Here is a 13615-nt window from a genome sequence, read left to right as displayed (position 1 = left end):
TGCTCCCTTGACTCTTTTTTGCCGTTTATAGAGTGTAAGGATGTCAAAGAGACGGGTGTGATTCTCAGGACACTCTTTCAATGAAATCTGTCAGCTAGTACAGACATGTTATGCAGAGCATTAAACCTATTCTGACCTTTCCCTACCAGTGGAAAACCCATTTAAGGTGTTTACATGACCTCGCATGTCGTTAACTTAATAAGGTTTAATATAATGGATGTGAACTCGCTGATTAGACAACCTACAAAAACAACTTCCTCCTGCTTTTCCTTCCTCAGCAATGAAACTGGCCACCAAATTCACACTATTTGCATCTACTCATTTATTTGACGAACACTGTGCCGTTTGGTTTAGCGTGCATTAGCAAATTCCAGACAAAACATTCAGTGCAGACAGGTAATTCATCAAATCACAAACAACACCTCAAGCCTAAGTAATTAATAAATATTTTGCCTTGGCAGTGCAAGATGAAAATAACGTGACGAATGACATACATGACAGACGTTTTCGACAAAACTGCAGTCGAGAAACGGACGCACCCCTCCATCTTCTAAATCAGGATCTGCTTTAGTTTCATTACCTTTACACAATTCACCACCATAAACAGACTGCAAATGCCATATCAATAAAACATACTAATGTAGATCTTCAAATGTTAAACAATAACATCTCTGCGTCCTTATTTTTATATTATAAACATGCATGACTGCTGCCCGGATTGTTTTATATAAACATGAACCCACATTTTCCAGGCAGTTCGCCTGAGGTCAGAAGAGATAATGCATCATAATAGACAGCCACGCTAAAAGATGTGGGAAATTATGCAATGTAGCACCAGGCGGGGGCGTTTCTCCTTTTATAATACTGTTCTGAACATAAATGGATATAAAATCATCTTTACCTGGAGTACAGAGTTGTTCACAAGCTGTACACATAATACAGCTGCTTTGTTGCAGGAAAATGATAGAAGACATTTGCAAGTTTTGTTTCCTACTATAGACTGGAGGTACAGTAAATATCCAACTCATCCACCCAGTGCTAATATTTGTTTTCTGTATTGTAAAATGTCCTGTTGTTATTATTATTCTAAATGTTTAAGTGCTCAAATGAATGGTCCAAATTAATCAAACTCAATCCTTAACAATTTCAGACCTTTTTGCAAACCCGTTTGACCAATCAGATCACATATTAATGGTTAATTCGTGAATCTGGCAACACTAGTCTAAATGGTGTTCATTTCGTTAACGAAAACTAGGACGATAGATATTCACTAATGACATTATTAAACATGAACTGTGACTACATCAATATGCAACTTCATTTACGAAAAAATAAAAATGAGTAAAATGTAGAAAAAATGTGTATGCATGGTTGCCAGATATTACAGAAAGTGTTTAAATCCTTCTATTAGAGCTCCACTGTATAACTTTACCTTTGCAACCTGGCAACCCTTTGTGCATACACTCTCTCTAACACTACAGAATACACTGATGATCTGAAAACATGTAGTTAAGAGATCTCCATCATATATACTGCTCAAATCAAAGTGTGATACATGCAGCTTGATTAAATGCAGCGTAAATCTGCCTTTAAACCTTCTCCGTTATAAACTGTGATAAATCCAAACATGGATCTCCACTATATTATTTGCGAATGAGGTTACTGAACAAATGGACTTACGCAACCTTAGTGGCACACAACGAAGACATTTTATTGTTGTTTTAATATAAAGACATGAATATAATTTGGCATTATTGTAATTACTATTGTTTAAGCTTTACTGGTTTTCATAGTGAAGAGACTGTGCTTATATTTATGATAACATAACAAATCAGAAAACTAGATTGGGTGAAATAAACCATATGTATGATTACAGATGAAAGTGGAATTAAGATTAGAAATGTCACTGTCTTTTGAGAGACGTTTTGAGTTTTACCAGTTTTCATAGACTGTGCTTATATTTATGATAATGATTCAGAAAACTGGATGATGTAAAATAAACCATGTTCATGATTCAATTTAAAAGTGGAATTAATATTAGAAATGTCACTGTTTTAGTTTTTGAGCTTTACCAGTTTTTATAATGTCGAGACTGTGCCTATATTTATGATAATATTATAAATCAGGAAACTACATAATGTAGAATAAACCATGTGTATGATTATAGATGAAAGTGCAACAATGCTGATGTGATGTCTCAAATGACAACAATTATGATCAGAAACCGTGTTTATAATTTTGAGCAAAATATTTGTGATTATCAGTAGGGATGCACCGAAATTTCGGCCACCGAAAATTTTCGGCCGAAAATGGCCTTTTCGGTTTTCGGCCGATAGACTTTTATCACCGAAACAACACGGCCGAAATGTTGTGATGACGCAAACAGAAACCGCGACCTGCACGTGCACCTGCAAAGCGCAGACCACGAGCTCCCCGCGACATTCACTTAACACCAGTGAGAACATTCTCTCTCTTCGTATCCCTTTATTCGCAGCACTAAAGTGTCTCCTAACAAAGAGATTAAGACGGACCACGAAGTAAAAACAAAGAAAAGTACAGTCTTATAGAGTCTGTTAGCACACGTCTCACTGAGATCTTTTCGGATCCTCTGCACTTCATCGCGAATGTGCTTGATCCGCGTTATAATGACCATTACTTGTATGCGGAAATAAGGCAGCGCGCACGAGAAATGATCCAGGCCGCGCTGGATGCGGAGAACCCGCGTGGAGACGGAGAAGCGCCAAGCGCAGGAGACAGATCAGAGCGCAGAAAAGACTCGTCTCTGCACCAGATGAGTGGCATGCACCATCGTTGTCTGATATGTTCAGTGGAATTCTGCAAGAAAGTGCCTCAAATAATAATAATACGTTGGCTATTTTGTTCTTATACACACACACAAACATATATACTTACATAATATCAGATTGTAGCCATATTTATGCTAGATTTTCTGCTTTAATTTGATAAAAATGTTTATTTATGCCCTGGCCCTATTTAAATACACTCTCTCAAATATTTCTCAAATGTCAGGCAGATGACAAGCTCAACTGCTCAACAGCTAGATGGTTATCTGTCTGAAGTCCCCGTCCCCAGAAGTGATAACAGTCTTGCCAACTGGAGAAGTAATGCACTTTCTAGTCCTACATAGAAAAATTTCAAATGCACTTCACCTAAATGCACTTTGTTTTTATGAGAGAACTGTTCATTTTAAAACCTTTCTGCAGGCCAGTAGGCCTGTACATTATTATTAAATATACACATGAGTGGGATAAATTTTTATTTTGAATTTTATTTTATACTGTGCATTGTTGCAATGTGCTTAATAAATATTTACATCATTTGTAATTATGTATTTTTATGTTTTTTTTTTTTATATAAGTTATGTAATTGTAATCATCTTTGAAACTTTAATATTAATTTATGCAATTGCAATGGCTTAATTTTAGTAAAGTTAGTACACGGTCATAGCAATAAATGCAATGGTACTAATAATTGGCATAATTTATTTCGGTGTTTCGGTTTCGGTTTTCGGCCTTGGTTTTCTCTTTTTCGGTTTTCGGTTTCGGCCAAGAATTTTCATTTCGGTGCATCCCTAATTATCAGTTAAATCATTATGCAGCATGACTGACTAAAACTAGACTAAAATCAACTAAAACCTAACAAAAACACAACAGATTGACTAAATATGATAAAAAATAAAAATAATAATAAAAAAGACATTTGATTTAGGTTTAAGACAGAAACAATCAGCTTACAAAATCAGATAGAAAACACAAATGACTTGACGGTAGGGATGTAACGATTAACTGCGAGCCGTTTAAAATCTATTTAAATATGGTGGTGCTAAACAAATCGTGATTCATTTAGGGGTAGGAGTTTATATGAATGTATGTCTGAGAGGAACTCACTGTCTTTACAAAAGTTTAGATGGTATTTTTTCTTTTCATCTTGCCTCTGTATAATGCACATTAAAGTTCATAAGTGCAGCTCTGCTTTGTTTACAGCGGAAACCAAGGAAACACTTTAAGCGCCACCTGCTGGCAGAGAGTGAATCTGCGTCTCGTTCAGCTCGTCTGCCGTTTCAGTTTCATGCAGATATATTTTATGTATAGTTTCACAAAAATAATGTCGAACCATTGTGTTTTTGCTTCAAATTTCTAAACTATACAGTCTAATTCAGATTAAAAACTGCTCATGTTGCATCTTTGTTTGGATCATGTTTAAAATGCAGTGGTTATTTTAAATGAAAGAGCACTGACAAAGCCTTAGTTGTTTACATGAAGAGATTTATTTTATTTTTTATTATGTTATTTATCCGAGTCACAATATTTATATATATTTTTTTAACAAAATGAGATTAAAGACAAATTATAAATTAAATGTGTCCTTTTATTATTGCTTGGATATAACACTATAATATAAATATACTAATATAGCACTTTTAAAATTTCTATTTAGTTTTGTTATTTACGTTTACATTATATTTAAAAAAGCAATAATAAAAGGACACATTTAATGTATAATTTGTCTTAAATCATCATTTAGTTAAAAAATATATATTGTGGATGGAATTGAACCATGAAATCAAAACCGTGAATCGAATCGTGAGTTGAGTGAATCTTACATCCCTACTTGACGGCTGAATTATTATCCGAGAAAATGAATCTCAGGTTGGCAATCTTCACTGACACATAAGGATTTATCAGTAATATTTGACTGGGGCACAGAGGTAAAAAGGGTCTAGTGATGCCTCTGGCACTAAGTGGATCTGTCCTCGGCTCGCAAGAAATCAAGCATTTATGCTCTCAATCTGAAATTAAATCCAAAGTGCTTTATAACCGGGACCTCACCTGTACCAGCCTTCCCGCACCGATCCTCTCCACTCATAACAACATACCCAGAAGGTATCTATATCCTCAAAATAATAAAACCGCCTCGCTCTCGAAAAGAAATTCTCATCTCAGTCTTAAAAAAGCTGCAGAAAGCTATCCCTGCTTCAATATTCTACTACTCTGAAAACATATTAGCGCTGCCAAGGCAAAACCTCTCATTCTTTGTTCTTCCTTTTGTACTTGCTTTCAAAACATATTGATTTGGAGAAGAAAAGGATGGACCACTATGACAGGTGTCCTGACATTTTATCCTACCCGTCAGATTTTCCTACTAGGGTTTATTGCGCATGCGCACATTAATATTGCGTCCTTTTTCTCATGCTGAACAACAATTTTGTATGTATCTGCATTACTGTAAGGGTAGGTTTAGGGTTGGGTAGATGTAGACTTTAATAAAACACAATCGAATAGGTTGAAATAAATATTTACTGTCGGTTTCCTGTAGCTGTATCTCTTCTAGCTACAACCGCGAATATAACACATAATAACTGTATTTGGACTATTGTAAGGGTAGGTTTAGGGTTGTGGTAGGTGAAGACGTTAATAAACCATCATTTCAAAGGTAGCATTTTACGTTGTCGAATTGTACTACCATCTGTTTTAATGAGAGGTAGCAAAATCTGACAAGGCAGGACAAATCGACAGAACACCGGCACCACAACACTCTCTGAACATATGACCTAAATGTGGACCAAAATATCACTAAACATAGTTCATCCTTGAGAGCATTCGGCCATATTTCTGCACTCGTTTCGTACTACTGGAAGTGTCAAAACATTGACAGGTTGTGTGCGTGTGCGACTGCTCAGAGTCCAAACTGTAAGCCTTTAATCCGGCCCATGTTCCAAGCTGCTACCTGATACATTTGCCAATGTTATCAATGTCTGCATCTGCAAACATGACAGCACTGCTATTACACCGAGACCCACTGCTGCTGCGACCGAATCCGCACTCCTGTGTGTGCATGAGAACACATGCATGGCACGACACGGATTATCCCGACGACACATGGCAAGCAGGTCGAGTGTTATGTGTGTAGTGACGTGTGAAATACGTTTACATAGAGAGACAGCTGACCTCTGAGATAACACTGAACTCACTTACACATGCACTGTTGTAGCATTTGCACATGCAATTGATTTTTCGATCTGTAATAGTCCCGTAACGTAGCCTGGTAGAGGTAAATTCAGATTGCGTTTGTGTACCCACTGCCAAATAGTCAGAACACTATGTTTTTCTTTGTTAAACAGCCTACGGGTTCAACAAAAGCTTCCTACTGTAACAGCCTCCCTTATGATATTGTACCAATCAATAAGGATATGCATGGGAAACAAAATTCAAATCAGGGCTCTAGGAGATCTACTTACCTGCAGAGTTTAGTTTCAACAAAGGATTTTCAAGGTTCTGCAACCAAAAAGGCACCCTATGGGGTTTTTGGATTGGCCTGTAAAATAAAAATGCTGTTTACATCAGTCAATGTTTTAATTATTTTTAAATAATAAATATATTTAATATTTTATTTACATTTATATTGTAGATATGGTATGGACTGAAATGTAAAAACAAATATCAGTAAGTACTTTATTCTGTACACACATATTATGCATATATTATGTTTAAATATGGATTAAATAACTTATTGGCAAAACTAGTTTTGTTTCGCAGTGCATATTTGAGTAATTTTTCACTGTGTTTAATTATTTTTGTATATAATATGATTTTAATATAATACTTTAATACAACTATTATATATATATATATATATATATATATATATATATATATATATATATATATACATATATACATATATATATATATATATATATATATACATATATATATATATATATATATATATATATATATATATTTTTTTTTTTTTTTTTTGTTACTTAAAAATTATATTAAAACATTAAGTATTTCTGTTATTATATAATAAACAAATCATATGAAATAATTATATATAATTTTTGGACGCTTTGACTAATCTAAGAACAGAAAAAAAAACATTAAACAAACACTACAGTAGAAATACGAAGCCAGAACACTGTAAATGATCTTTTCCTCAAATAACTAGGCTACGTGTACATTAACACTAATTTAGTAAAACGGAATGCTTGATAAAGTAATTAATTAAGTCGTTAAACAAAAATAATCTGTCACTGGTTTTAAACCTTTTATAAATAAATAATACTAATAATAAAGGTAGACAACGCCTGCTGTAAACAAACACCTGACGCAGGTGGTCAATGGTTGCGTCTCCAAACCTAGAGAGCGGTCTACCTACACAACATTATGGGGCATTTAAGGTTTTAGTTCACATATATTGGCAATAAAAGTCAAGCTGGAAAAGTTGGGAGAAGCAACCATGGACTTTTGGTTCACTTTAAGGGCTGAAACTAAACTACCCATGCAGGTAGATCTCCAGCCTCTCAGGCCGAACGAAAAAACGAGTATTTGAAGTATCCAGAACAAAAGCATCATCCATGTGGTCCAAGTGACCCAATCCAGTGTTTGCTATTAAAATCCCAGGAGGAAGTTTTCCCACATCCAGCAGAAGAGGGTGGCGCACACAAACACCTTCACCGAACGCGCGCGCCTGGCATGTGCCAATCTGCCACTAGAACGCGCACGTGACATAACAGCGCTCCATGCAATAATAATGTACCGCTGCCATCCTCGTCATCAGCAGCAGCAGCAGCAGCATCTCCAGCCTCACCTCCAGATCGAGTTGTCCAGTGATGCCAGGCGCCTGTCCTTGTTTCTCAGATGTGGACGCTGTTCCTCAGGCGCTAGCGGTTGTTGGTTCGCATGGCGCGGTAAAGTGTGCTCCGGCGTCTCCTCGCATCAGCAGCAGGTGTGTTGCTCTCTCTTTGTGCGCTGGAATGAGTTGGTCCTGGGAGTTGACAGATGCTGTCCGCACACAGAGACGCGAGTGAATGCTGCTCCGCTCTCTCCCAGCTGATACTTTACTCCACATAAGCGCCTCCCTCTTACAGCGCCGTGAGCTCCGGCAGCGCGTTAGCGTGAGAATCAGCGGCACCTACTGGCGAAATGTGGAAGTGCAGCAAATTAACTCCTCTCCAACAGAATTCCCATTATATTTTACTTCTCTTACAAAATGTCAAAATGCTTTTGTTATAAATTAAAAAATGCATCTAAAAAACATTCATGGGGAAACAACAGAAACATTTAGTCATATTTCTTGTGAATTTTATGAAAAAGACTAGACCAACTATTTAATTTACATTAATTTTCAAATAAAAATATAATCCCTATAGAATATGAGATAAGCATCCAGACACATACATACACTACCATTCAAATATTTAATTTAATTTAATTTGATTTTTTTTTATTGTATTGCCGATTGAAAGAATTCTTACATTCAGCAAGGCTGCATTACATTGATTAAAAGTGACATTAAATAAATGAAATGTTACAAAAGGTTTTTATTACAAATGCTGTTCTTTTAAACTTTACATTCAAAAAATATTATAATAGAAAACAGTTGTTTTCATTTGTAATAATATTCACAATATTTTACACAACATGTTTTTACAGTACCAAATAAATGCAGCCTTGGTTAGCACGAGAGATTTCTTTCAAAAACTTAAATTAATCACAGACTTTGAACACCAGTTTGCATGTATTAGATACAAGTGTAATAAATATGAGAAATATTTCAAACAAAACTTAAATGATATCACATTGAATATTTAGGATTCACAGCTTTGCCGTAATCAACCATTTTCCTTACTGTAATTCCCTTCATTCCTATCAATGTGTTAATGTGGTTGAATTCAGTTCTAAATGACACAAATGTGTTTTTAATATTAATATTTAATATATGACACATGTTGTTTTTTAGACACTATTAAAGAACAATAACATACTTCCAGTTCACTTGATTGATGTGCAATTAAAGAGAGTGCATTTGTCACACATTTGTCAGGTACTGCGGCTGGCACAGCAATGCATAGTGTGGCACAGCGATTAATTATGGATTATATACACAATTCATCTGGTGGTGATACTGTAAACATCTTTCCAATGACACCCAGTAAATGCACACAGTCAATTCTGTGACGTGAGGTGGTTGTTGGTTTAAATACCACAGCCTGTAATCAGTAACAATGTAAGGTTAAAGGTATCAGCTGAATGAAAATCACTATTCATTTCAGAAGCATGTTCCTGGTTAATGTTGTGTATGGTTTATCAAATCAACCAATGAAACCATTAGTCGCTCGAGGGCTTGTTTAAACCCCCCTCATCCCCCAGTTGTGTTTTCCAAACCCAAGGGAAGGAAATGGAATACACACTGATATCTGCAGATTTTTCTCTAAAGTGGCAATTGGAACCTACATATATAATACATCACAAATGTTTAAAAATTGAAGGTTTGCTCTCATTAATAATAAACCACAACTAGTGGGCCAAAGGTGGTGAGATCTCTGATTTGCTCCCTGTCACGTATGCACAGAGACTGGCCTAACAGCACGCCTGCAGTTTATGGATATGTATGCAGCTCTGTTTGAGAAGGAATAGCTCCAGGGCCACAGCGCAACACTGCATGCACTTGGTCCGGATCCGCTGGACCCGAACGTGTTTTTCCGAGTGACCGCTGCTTGAGTTTGGAGCCTCAGCACGTAACGCGCCGCTGCCTCTGGTCATGCGTGCAGCTTCATTTCTTTGTTTTTCCGGCAACTTTCAGTTAGGACTCTGATTCTGGACCTGATTTAGTGGATGCCTGTTAAAAGGCACTGCATAAACACCGTATATGTTCATACATTTCAATTTAATGTCTTGCATGATCTGTATTTGTTCAGAAGAGTGTAATAAATTAGAAATATCATAAATGTACTGATTATTTAAGATTCCCTGCTTGCTATGACCAACAGTTGTAGTTTCTCCTGTATATACAGTGGGGATCGAAAGTTTGGGCACCTTTGCAGAATCTGTGAAAATGCGAGTAATTTTCAAAAAATAAGAGAGATCATACTAAATGCATGTTATATATTATTTAGTACTGTCCTGAGTAAGATATTGTACATAAAAGATAATAACATTTAGTCCACAAGACAAAAAAAAAATGCTGAAATTATTAAAATAACCCCACTCAAAAGTTTGGGAACCCTTGGTTCTTAGTACTGTGTTCTGTTACCTGATGATCCTCGACTGTCTTTCTGTTTTGTGATGGTTGTGCATGAGTCCCTTGTTTGTTCTGAACAGTTAAACTGAGCAGCGTTTTTACCAGCATTTACCTTGATCTTCAAATTCCAAAAGTTTTCACCCCCCAGCCCTTAATGCATCTTGTTTCCTTCTGGAGCATCAGTGAATGTTTGAATCTTTTTAAATAGTTGTGTTTGAGTCCCTCCAATGTCCTCAGTGTGATAAGATGCATCTCAAAATCATAAAGTCACTGCTGGAAAGGGTTCAAATATGCAAAGATGCTGGAAAACTGAAGAATCTGCAGGACCTTAAAGATTTTTCTGAAGAACGCTGCTCAGTTTAACTGTTCAGAACAAACAAGGGACTCATGCACAACCATCACAAAACAGAAAGACAGTCGAGGATCATCAGGTAACAGCACACAGTACTAAGAACCAAGGGTTCCCAAACTTTTGAGTGGGGTTATTTTAATAATTTCAGCATTTATTTTGTCTTGTGGACTAAATGTTAATATCTTTTATGCACAATATCTTACTCAGGACAGTACTAAATAAAATATAACATGCATTTAGTATGATCTCTGTTATTTTTTGAAAATTACTCATATTTTCACAGATTCTGCAAGGGGTGCCCAAACTTTCGAGCCCCACTGTATATTCCTGTCTACAGTTTCTACTGATGGTTTAATGTGGTCATATTCAGTTTTAAATGGTGCAAAATGTTTCCAGCACTGACTATTTACAATTATTAACATAAAAGTGTCAGATAAATGTTGTGTTTGAAGGAACTATTAAAGAAGAAGATTATACTGACACTTTACTTGATTATACATTACTGTTTTACTAATGTAAAATGAGAATAAAAGCCATATAAAAAAACACACAATAGCATGCAGACAACTACATAAAATTCCATTCAAAAGTTTAATTCTAAAACATAAAAATCAGCAAAGATGCATTAAATTGACATTAAATAAATGTATACTGTAATGTATATATATATATATATATATATATATATATATATATATATATATATATATATATATATATATATATATAAACATTAATTTTATTAAGGTTTCCAACTGTTATTGACATTAATATATTTTTACTTATGATTATAACTTATGAAAATTCAGCTTTGCATCACAGAAATAAATTACAATTTAAAATATTTTTTTTTTTAAATCAATTATTTTAAAATGCAATAATATATCATAATATAACTTTTTGGTCACATAAGTGCAACCTTGATGACCATAGGATAATTCCTTCAAAAGGATTGCTTATACATCAATATGAAAAACACACAAAAAAGCCCACTTTTATGATCTAATCAATTCCTGATGCATTCACTCAAGTCCCATCTCACTTTTTTTCTTGTTAAATATTCTATTTAATTCAAAAAAGACAAAATCTGTCACATTAAAATGGGTTTTATATGCCGTTTCATGTCGACTTTGAAGCAATTCCTCATAAAGCTCCTCAAATAGATATTCTTTAAAAAGACGGGCCGTTCTTGCATTCAAAGGACTTCCTGCAAATGCTCTATAAGGTCCATTGCTTTCTGCACATACAGTTCAATTTTCATTAGATGCATGGAAAAAGAAAGACACGGAGATCCAAATAGCATCTAAATTGCTGACTGCCCCGTTAGACCATGTTCCATTATAGAGCTGGACAGAGCCGTCCGGATAATTGGTCACCAGAGGAAAAGCCTCACCTGTATGGTGGGATTGTCCAGCTCTCGTTCACTAACAACTTCATCCATCTGCAAGCGGCTAGTTTAATGTACCGCTGGGCTCTGACCTTTGCTTCCGCTCAGAAAGCAGATCTGTGAACAGGATCAGACTCATGTTAATGGAACAGTTCATTATTTGCTCAGCCTCATGTCACTCCAAACCCTTATATTTATTTTTCTGTATTGCACAAGTTGTATATGGATCGCTTTTATGGATCTTTATAGAGCTTGACAGACATGGATGAAGATTCGTTAGACATGCTTATTTTGGAAACTAAAACGCATGCAAGTTTTGGATGGGCATGAAGCAATTCATATTGAAAATAACTGGCAGCAAATACTTAAATATTTAAGTGAACAGCTTCTTCTAAACAAAACCTTTCAAAAGTTTGGAGTTTCTTTAAAGAAATGAATAGTTATTTTAACAAGGATGAATTAAATGGATCAAGAGTAACACACACACACATATACATTAGACATAAAATGATTAATAAAATCATATATATATTTGTGTGGGTATGAATTTAAAATTTTCATTTTATGTCTAATAAATAATTGTATTTTTTATTGTACTGTACTGTGCTGTTATATTATTATTATTTTCTATTATCTAATTTTACAGTCTTCTTTAGTGACAATAAGGACAGTTAGAATTCTCCAAAATATTTCCATTTCAGATAAATGTTGTTTTTTAAACTGTTTTCAACACTGATATTAATAAATGTTCTTAAAGTGACAAATTTGTATATTAGAATGATTTCTGCAGTATCATGTGACTCTGAAGACTGGCGTAATGATGCTGAAAATTTACCTTTGCATCACCGGAATAAATTAATTTTTTTAATATATTCGAATAGAAAGCAGTAATTTAAAATTGTAGTATTATTTCACGATTTACTCAAAAAAATTGTATTAAATAAAGGCAGCATTATTGAGTAAAAGAAACTTCTTTAAAAATAAAGTATTAAGATGTATACTTGATTAAAACACTGCAAGCCTTTCAGAATGAAATCACTTGCTGCTTTGGCTAAAAACCTCCAGATATTGATCTCATGCATTTGTAGGAAAAGTTTTCAGTTGTTTGAAAAGACTCTGAAAGAAACTTTTCTAGTGGCTTGATGCTTCTTTTCATGCATGTCATTGCAGCTTAAAATAAACTTGAAAAGATCCATCTTTTGCATCAAAGTGTATCTGTGCATGAGTATTTCCATCTCTGCTATGTAGGCTGACCATAAAAGCATGCAGAGTCTCTGTAAAAAGATCAGACACTGTTTTCACACTGGACTGCATGTTACAGCAGGTTCCCGGAGCTGTTTGCGATGTTGTCTTCACGGTGAAGTTATATGCTTGAAATGCTATTTTGAATTCAAAAACACATATGCTCATTAATGTTCAGAACATGTATAAAAACATCCATTAGAACAGCACACCACAAGAGGCTGATCAAGGACACCCTAAACCTCAGTTGAGATATTCTCAGATTCAAAAGGAGCACTTCATAAAGCGACCACCAGCAAGATGAAGAGTGGTCCTTAAACATTCCAGCAAAACCCTTGTGTGCCGAGACATTAATTGGAGGCTTTTGTGGAGGCTTTAAGAATGGAATAGACAACCCTTAATCCACTCCACACAACCGTCCTCCTGCAGCCTGCATCTAATGTGTGATCAATACGGCAACTGACTACTGTTAGCTGCAATTAGGAGACAATGCTTCCCGTTTGCTATTTTCAGCATTTCCCATCTAGAGGAAGTGCAACAGGGAGGATAATTGCGTATTGACAAAAAAGATACACACATGCTCCAGT

The 13615-nt window shown here is 35.2% G+C and overlaps 1 long non-coding RNA gene across 1 annotated transcript in view; it reads right to left on the bottom strand.

The window, feature by feature from the left end:
- LOC113120680 (uncharacterized) overlaps positions 1-7872 on the bottom strand; it is an 88257-nt gene extending 80385 nt beyond the window's left edge. The window contains exon 1 of the long non-coding RNA XR_003294647.1: positions 7615-7872. This is a non-coding gene — a long non-coding RNA (uncharacterized LOC113120680). The remainder of the gene's footprint in view (positions 1-7614) is intronic.
- Positions 7873-13615: the final 5743 nt, after the last annotated feature.

The sequence above is a fragment of the Carassius auratus genome, chromosome 20 (genome assembly GCF_003368295.1).
Source record: "Carassius auratus strain Wakin chromosome 20, ASM336829v1, whole genome shotgun sequence".
NCBI lineage: Eukaryota > Metazoa > Chordata > Actinopteri > Cypriniformes > Cyprinidae > Carassius > Carassius auratus.
This window is presented reverse-complemented; position numbering and strand designations above follow the sequence as displayed.